Source organism: Vanessa atalanta, chromosome 27 (assembly GCF_905147765.1).
Source record: "Vanessa atalanta chromosome 27, ilVanAtal1.2, whole genome shotgun sequence".
Lineage (NCBI taxonomy): Eukaryota > Metazoa > Arthropoda > Insecta > Lepidoptera > Nymphalidae > Vanessa > Vanessa atalanta.
Window position 1 is genome coordinate 4,597,503 of NC_061897.1, and position 10,106 is coordinate 4,607,608.

A 10,106-nucleotide genomic window follows, 5' to 3' on the forward strand; every position below is an offset into this window, starting at 1 on the left:
ATTAACAATAATTTACACTACTAACTTATTATTATTGTAAATGTGCACCTTTCGTAAGTCCACGTACCACCACACCCTTTGCACTTGGAGAACTAAGATCTTTAAGTAATTTGACAACTTTTTCGTCACGATTTAGTGCCGTCACACACGAGATAATAATTTAAACTGAACCCAAACCTAACGACGCATTTTTGTCAAATTGTAATACAGGAGCGACTGCGCACGAAATGTTAACTGGCTCTTCTGAAAGATGCCACTGAAATACCATTTTAGATGAACCTTATGTTCCATTAGAATAAGGCAAAAAATCAATTAACGCCGAACCATCTGGCAATGATTCTAATCGAAATGAAGATGAAAAAGCTCGACTAATGGGCGTCTATGTGGATGACAATTTTGTATGCCACATTTAATTTCATTGCAATTAAATTTTAACTCTAAACCATTGTATTAAAGTTGATTTTAGATTATCCGTACTTAAACGATGCAAATAGCTCTTAAAGCAGCAGTTTCGAGATATAATTAGCTATAAACCAATAGGAAGTCGGTGGGCGTGTCTGGCATGCTCATGCGTCTGTCTTTTGGTACATCAAATTGGGATTTATTTAAGGAGTCTCTTGAAATATGTCCGTGTCCATTAATTGTGATAATTATATTGTTGGTACGTTTAATTGGACACGTCACGTGGTTAAGATTCTAGTTTGTGACTTAATGAGTATATTGAATGTGTTTATGGACGTTAGCGTCGTTAGCGGTAATTGGATCTGATTTTGATTTGTGTAACGTTTTGATTGAGTCGTGTTTTGTTTTTTTTGGATTAATACGACCGTCGAATGGATGGGTGTCTTTTGTTTCTAGATGTCATTGTTACCGTTTGGGTGAGAAGTCTGTTAATTTATCGTGATTATGATATCTAGCTGCCACGATAACATGCCGAAACACAACAATGCTAAATATTGCTGGTGGTAGAATGTCTGATGAGAGGGTGGTATCTACCCAGACGGGATTGCACAGAGACCTTACTTAGAGGTTAATGCCCATACACATACATACTTCAACATAACTGGAACGGTATTAGTAAATAAAAGTTAAAATCTTTAAATAAATTCCCCCGAAACTATTTAAGATAAGACTGCTTATCTCTTAATTGAGACACATTCTGGATAAACATTGTTCTTGTAAGTAATATCACTCTTTGAATGTTTGGCAGAGTAATTTTTAAAGATCCTTGGTGGCAACGTTCATGTGATCCGAGGAACTTAAATGAAGTTGTTTTTTTTAATTACAAATTTATAGCAAGCTAAAATATATAATGAGAGTTTATATTATGAATGAGCATTATTAATAGGTATACAGTACTATAGATGGCTAACGGTCAGAAGGCTCATCTGATGGTTGCTAATATAATTTTAATTAATTGTATATAATGAATTGAATGATTTACCAGAGAAGAATATATAATTACTATATGTCTTAATTCTCTGTTTCAAAATCAATACCTTTAATTCCATTTACCTATTTAGATATCATTTAACTAAGTATATATATTTTGATTGTCTGGTTTTTAATTAATATGGAAATTATTGCCGATATAAATTAACGAATCAATAGTTCCCAAGCTATTTTCGAAAGAATTGTTGACGGTGGCAAGGTTTGAGTATAACAACTTTATCTATTGAGTTTCTTAACGTTTCTGTGTTGAATATTGCTAAGTCATTATGTTTAACCGTAAAAATGATGGTGTCTGAATCGTGCTAGCGTTTGGTTCGTCTCAATATATATAGAGTCTCGACTTTTGTGTTTTATTACACTGCGTTCACTGAAGTGGGAAGAGATCTGCATATAGAGAGCCTCGATGACTACGTTCGCCGCCTGAGTACCTCTATGTTCGCGAGGGCCGACGGTGCGCCGTCCCAGCATCTGCGGGGTATTGCACCATACCATCGGCGACCACCGGACCCAAGAGGATTACCACGCGACCTCATCCAGAAATGACCGCTTCCTCGTCACAGGTTGACGGGCGCTCGCCGGGATCCACCGGCGAACTCGACCCCGCTGCGCGACGGGTGAAGCCATCACACGGACATATCAGAGCGGGATCCGCCGCAGCTCACTGATCGCCGAAGGCTCGATCGCTCTGTGGCGTGAATCCCACCCGGTTCAGACATCACGGATAATAATCCACCCAGTGACCCGTCTGTAGTTGCAGACGGCGTTGCCACCACTGTAGGGGGCCATCGCCCCGACCAGTTACCCCAGGGCCAATGCGGGCCTGCGTGGATATCTCAATGGGGTTTTATTGCAATTACCACTGCGTGATCATACGACACTACGGAAGTGGTTTCTGTTTAATTGCATTAGTTCCTGTTTATTAATGTGTAATATAAATCTGAGAGATTGATACTTAAATAAATTTTATTCTATTTTAAATTAACATGTAGTTGACAGCGTTGCAGAACTATCGATAGTTTCGACTATCGATAGTTGACCTCGAAAACTATTTAGGATATCGATACTACTATCGATAGTATAATTTTGATCAATACTTTCGATAGTATCGCTAGCTCTCTGTAAGCAATACTATTGGTAGCAGCGATACTGTTGATACTATCGATAGTATCGATAGTTTTGGACTATCGATAGTTTAGGTTAAAAGTAATACTATCGATAGTATTGCTCATGGGGAGCTATCGATACTATAGGTACTATCGATAGTATATCAATAATATTGACACGTGACAATACTATCGATAGACTATCGATACTATCTCTAACACCTTAACGATATCTATCGATAGTGGACTATCGATATACAACACTAGTAGCTGATAAGAGACACCAGGTAAATATGTAATAAAATAAATATATTATTGTTATCGTTGTTATAATATATAGAGGCGAAGTATATAAGGCGCGTCAAGCTAACACAGGAGACGATACAGCTACGGCGAAGGCAAACGGCATACGAGAGAAGTTACTTATAACTACAGTAAGGAAATAATAATTTATTGGGTAGGGTAGGGTTCTGTGTAGGTACCTTCATCATGTATTCTACCGTAAAGCAATACTAAGTATTGTTGTGTTTCGGTTTTAAGGTTGAGTGAGCCAGTGTAACTACAGGCACAAGTGGCATCAGATCTTATTTTCTAAGATTGTTGGCACATTAGAAATTTAAAATCATACTGTGCCTTATTTGCACGTCCTAGAGATGCCGAGAAAAATACCGAGAAGTTTACTGGAAGTAATGTCGCTATCATTATCTGATTAATAGTTCTGTCACTCCGGTCATCATCTCATCTTAATCCGCTGCTGGACATAGGTGTTTGTATCGTGCTGTTAAATTATCAAATAATCTTCTAGGTAATACTTAATCTCAAAAGACTAATAAATAGTTTTATATGTATTTGCTAAGAAAGAAGACCTACTATTGGGCAGAAATACTTACGCAGTTTTTTTTTATTTTTGTTCTTTTGGTCACCACTGTCCATAGACATTGGTTCTGTTAGATATAAATATTAACCATACCTTACATCATCAATGCGCCACCAACCTTGGTAACTAAGATGTTATGTCCCTTGTGCTTATATTTACACGGGCTCACTCAGCCTTCAAACTGGAACACAACAATACCAAGTATCGCTGCTTGGCGGCAGAATATCTGATGAGTATATAGGCGATACCTACCCAGACTTGCTCAAAGCCCTACCACCAAATGTATGTCAATTAAGTATTTTCTGCGACAGTCTCTTAAAATATTTATTCGGTGAAATAAATCTGTAAGAATTCTTTCTTCTCTCCTAAACCCTAAACCCCGAAGCTCCCGGTCATTCCAAATCCAGTCGGGTCCCGCCACCTGCTTCAAGTTATCGGTCTTCGTGACTTGAGGGTGTGCCGTATGCGTGTTCGGTGATCCGCGGTCTCCATAATATACAAATACAGTGACATGCCACGAAAACAGATTATAAAATTAAATTATAATTGCATTACTTAAGTTTTTAAATAAATATGTCGAATGAAAGGAATTTGTTTTGCATTATATGTAAATATAATAAAACAGTTCCTATAAAACCTTTTTTATAAGATATATATTTTTTTAATTTGTGCCTTCGCAGTAAACTTATTGTTTCTGTTAGTATATTAGTTTATAAAGAACTTTTTATTTTTATAATATTAACATACAACGCACATAAAAATATTGCAATTACAAATTCCGTTATCGTACAACTTTACCGATCGGTTATTTTAAGCAATGACAAGACGAACATTTCGAATAGATGATTACATTATTGTAATTATTTCGCTAAGAACATTCTAGAAAGTAATTATTCGTGGTAGAATTTATTTGTTTAAATATATAAAAGTTAAAAGTCTCTTAATTCTGCATAATTGCCAAAAATAACGCACCGGCTTCGCTTTGGTGTAATTTATTTATTTATAATTACAAAAAAATATTAGGTAAGTAGGTTAATTCTAAAATCTATCAAAATTTCTCCACGGAATGAGGTACGAACGTAATTTGGAATCTGTTATAAACTTTAGAGTGAATACTTTAGAATCTAAAGTATTCATTCGTTTTGATTTGTTCAATGATATGATTTAAAAGACTATTTTAATTCTACATAACACATATATAAGAAATAAATTAAACGCACAAGATAACTTACATATTTATATGACTAAAGATTTATAATTAATTAGATAAAATGTCTTCACAATTAACCTATAGGTTTTTACTTGGTGAAATTACGTATCTATAGGGAATAGACATAAAACGTATTAATGAACCTTAGAAGATAAATACGTACTACTGCAGACTTTGTTATAGGCATTTATAGGATATTTTTAGAATATTTTTTTGATGTACTTTTTTTTTATGGCATTGGTTTGCGGACGAGCATATGGGCCACCTGATGGTAAGTGGTCACCACCGCCCATAGACAAAGGCGCTGTAAGAAATATTAACCATTCCTTACATCACCTATGCGCCACCAACCTCGGGAACTAAGGTGTTATGTCCCTTGTGCCTGTGATTACACTGGCTCACTCACCCTTCTAGCCGGAACACAACAATACAGAGTACTGATATTTGGCGGTAGAATATCTACGTACTTATTCTACGTACTAATTCTCGTACTTATCTCCTGCTAAAGCGATATCCAACAATGTAAGCGTACAAAAACAGTTTCAAATATTGCGTAAAACATATTTATAAATTATAAGTATATCACTTTTTCTATTAGTGAAAACCGTATCAAAATCTGTTCAGTACTTTGAAAGTTGTTCGGAAATACAGATAGAAGCAAACAGCCACTTCGTTGAATACTATTTTTGTTATAGAAGGCTAGACGCAGTGGCGTAGCTATCGTAGGGCCAGGTGGTGCAGTGCACCAGGGCCCCAGAGCTCAGGGGGCCCTCTAACCTAAGCTTTGAATAGAGATGACATATGGATTTAGCCTACTAATGTTCGTCTCAGTGTATCCTGTATCCTATTTTTATTCCTATCTATAATTTTGAAGCGCAATATAAGTTAAAGAGGGGGTGAGGGCCCGTTTCTTTTTCTATGCACCGGGGCCCTTGTCCACCTAGCTACGCCACTGGCTAGACGCCATAATTGTAGGCCGCAATTATAATTACCTAGATCAGGTTACGGCATAAAAAAACTGTTTAAAAAATTAAATACAATTATAATTGAAATCAATAATAATGTTTGAACAGAGATTGAATCGATAAGTGTGCTTTAATTATTGTTCCCATCTTCATTCATTCGTTTCTCAGGACAATCCCAAAGCACGAAATGACACATTCACGGATACTCTGTTAATCAAGCATGAACTTCTATTGTCTTTGGACAGGGGTGTTCTGGATACGTCATTTCAAAGTCAAAGTCAAGTCAAAGTCAAAAATCTTTATTCAATATAGAAGTGTTTGCACTTGCTTATTGATTGTCAAAAATCTACCACCGGTTCGGAATTTAGCACCTCGGACCTGAGAAGAACCGGCGAAAGAAACTCAGCGGGATATATTTTTTTTATTTTTTTTTTTTTTTTACACAATACGGATTTATTTCCTATTAGTCGATTGTTGCAGATAGTTTCAGGATATGAGATTATTTAGGAATTGTAAGAGAAAAAGCCAGATGAGCCGAGATGGTCCAGTGGTTAGAACGCGTGCATCTTAACCGATGATTTTGGGTTAAATCCCAGGCAGGCACCACTGAATTTTCATGTGCTTAATTTGTGTTTATAATTCATCTCGTACTCGGCGATGAAAAAAGGAGAAGAGGCCCAGCAGTGGAAAAATTTGCAGGCTGCTAATGCTAATGCTAAAAATAGAGAAAATAAATCAAATATAAGTATGTTAATTTAAATTTAATTGGAGGCTATTGTTAAGTTATAAGTATAATCACAAAAAAAATAACAACAAAAGTTCTTTTTATCTAAATCTAACACCAGATATGAAAAAACCAAATTAATAAATATTTTTTTATCGGTTTTAGATACAGTTGAGGACAGATTTTTGTTTCGGATATCCGTTATTTTCTGGTATCATAACTACCTAAAATTCTCGTACTTTAAATCAATACAAACAAAAATATATTTACGTCTAAATCATTCAGGAAATATAAATCTATATTAATTAAGAAAACAAAAATACGTCACCCCATTGAAACTGTAACATCCCCAAAATATAATAACATTTGAAATGACGCCGTTTTTAATAGAGAAATCAATAAATAACATATAAAAACACAAGACTGTCGCCTTTCTAAATTACCGACATATTTTGTCATAATTAAGCCGCTCTGTGGCGCTTATTTTTTTTTTCTTTTTTTTTACACTAAGATTGATGCGTTCGGTTCGTGTAAAGTTTGGCTAAGCGTGAGTCGAAATATTTTTTTATAAGAGTTATATTTAGCTGTGTTTTTCTAGATGTATCATTTATTTAATTAAGATATTGGTATTTACAATGTTATTTCTGAAATTTTTAATTTATTTATTTGTAAATTATTAACATTGTAATATCATTTTAATTAATTATATTAAAAATGAATACGTATTTCATTTAATTATTTCCTATGTTATGTTGCTTATTATTTTTATCATTTATGCTAGCACTAATTTCTAATGTTTAGGTAAGCTTTTGTCACAAAGGTTGCCTGGAAGAGATCGCTTTAGCAATAAGACCGTAATTGCATGCTTTACATTCTGTGCTACGATTATAATAAATAAATACGTAAAATAATTGGATTTATTAATTCCACGCAGATCCCTAAAAATATTAAATTTTGTCATATCCACATCGTTTCCGCATATTTTACTTTGGCACGCAAACTTTGAACTCATCAAATTGCTTCGGTATGCGCGGATGGATGCAATAATTTACACGTGTAGAGGCCGCACTATTTTGTTTTTTTTTTTTATGCACGGCACGGCATGGCGCCGTTTTGCCTAAAACGTATATTTTTTTTAAATCAATTTAAATTAATAGCTTATGAATATCCGTCCTAATTAGACACCAATAATAAATCAATTAACTCCATATAATGATATTTTATTTATTTTATTTTAATAGTTATACGTTATCGAAATATGTAGGATAATGTTTAATTTATTTATTTTTTAAATCAATTTTTATAAAATTGTCGAATCACAGCTTCACCTCGAAAGTGCTCCAAATTTTTTTCTATCTATCTTTACCAGTAGTATTTAGTATCCTAAGTAATATTAAAGAGGAGCATGGCTTTGGACCCCGTGGAAGCATCCATGTACGGTAAGTACCTAAGTCTAGTGAAAACCTAACCCCTTAAAAAAAAAGTGACAATTACTTTTTTTAGGACTTTACTTAGGATATTAAATACAAAAAATACTAAAATGGTAAAGAACGATAAAAGAAAATTTGGTGCACTTTCGAGGTGGAGCCATGATTCGACAAATTTATATGTAAAGTATGACGATGTAAACTATGCTATCTTTGATAAAGTAGACTGGCTTAGGTAATAATCTTAGGCTAAATATTAAAAAAACAAAAATTGTAAAATGTAAAAGCTGATTTACTTATTAATGGGGATGTCGGTATCGATGGTTCCTGTTGGGTCAGCTGAATTTCTTGGCCTTATTGTTCCCCCATATTAACGGATCGGTGAGAATAGATTATTTACCGATGTCGATACTGCTCGCTTAGTATATTTCAGTTACTTTCACAGTATAATGTCTTACGGTATTTTGCTTTGGGGTAACGCAGCCGCTAACCATACTATATTTGTAGGTACTGCAGAAAAGGACTATTCGCGCAATCTATAAACAGGACCTAAAGAATCATTGAGGTATCCATTTGAAGAAATCAAGATATTGACTGTTGCTTCTCAATATATATTCTGCAATGTTATGTATGCACGGAAAAAATGTTAATGATTTTATGAGTTAACTTGATACATCATACATGTGATCATAGCATTGGTACAAGGAACAAACAATGCATCTGTTACTAAATTAAAAAATAATAATTAAAAAACGCTTGTGTGCGATAAGTTCTTATACAATTAGTGAGTTTATAATTTAATGTTTGTTAATAATACCCAAGACCCGCTGAGTTTCTTTCGCCGGTTATCCTCAGGTCAGTGTTTAATTTGACAAACAATAAGTAAGTGTAATTCTTCTACATTGAGTTTAAGTTTGAGTTTGATGAATTATTGGTACAAAGCATCAAGTTAATATGTATATATAACATTTTACCGTTTATTAGTAATGCCAATATTAAAATAATATCAGATATTGCATTTCACCGTTTATAAGTAATGCCAATATTAAAATAAAATAAGATAATATTATTATTATTTTTTTATGACATTGGTTGGCGGACGAGCATATGGCCACCTAATGGTAAGTGGTCACCACCGCCCATAGACAAAGGCGCTGTAAGAAATATTAACCTTGGGAACTAAGATGTTATGTCCCTTGTGCCTGTGATTACACTGGCTCAATCACCCTTCTAATCGGAACACAACAATATCTGTTACCTGGGTGTTACCTATCCAGACGGGCTTGCACAAAGCCCTACCACCAAGTTTTATTAAATAATCGCACCAATCGAAACAAAATAATTTGTATATAATAATCTAAGAGCCTTTTTTTACGTTACTCTTCATCTTCGTGAGACCGTGCCCGTGCTTTTATTCGCTTTTTGATTTTAAATAGCTGTGGCGGCTTAAAATTTTTCTTATTTACTTAACATCGGCAGATCTACGCTTCCGTTGGAGCTCTTCGTCCTTCTTGACAGACGTGACCCACACTGATTGTTTTTTTTGTTTATTTTATACATTATTTGAAAATATACATATATTTCTTGATATAGATTGTATTGACTTTAATTATTTTTGTTTAGTTTCTACTTACACACAATTTTTAACAGTTATGCTCCTCTTAGTATTTAAAAGGTTTACCGCAATCCAGCGGTTAAAAGGAAGTATCTATGACGACCTCCGTGGCCGGGTAGTGTGTACACCGGTTTTCACGGGTACACCACTCCGAGGTCTCGGGTTCGATTCCCGGCCGAGTCGATGTAGAAAAAGTTCATTACTTTTCTATGTTTTCTTGGGTCTGGGTGTTTGTGGTACCGTCGTTACTTCTGGTTTCCATAACACAAGTGCTTTAGCGTACATTGGGATCAGAGTAATGTATGTGATGTTGTCCAATATTTATTTAATATTTATTTTATCTATAGGTTTTGATTCCCTTTCCGAATTTGCGACACAAGCGGCTATATTTACCGATTGCGTAGACGTTGGAGGTTTGATTTTGTGACAGGAACAGCTGACTCAGTATTTTGTATTAATTTCAACTCTCAGACTCATACATACAGAGAGGAACAACGAAATGATCTTGTAAAATTTTCTTTTGTCCTTTAGAAGTAGGGAAGTAAAAATAGACAAAAAATCATACTTAATAATAAGTTAAGCGAAGAGAAAAATGATTAAACCCACCGTGACTGCAATCGTATTCCAAATAGATGTACAATTCAGCTTCCAAAATTGGATTCCAAATCCCAACGTTGTTTTTCAATGGTATGGTGGTATTTGTAGCTGTGCCGGGATGTGTTAATGTCTGTAT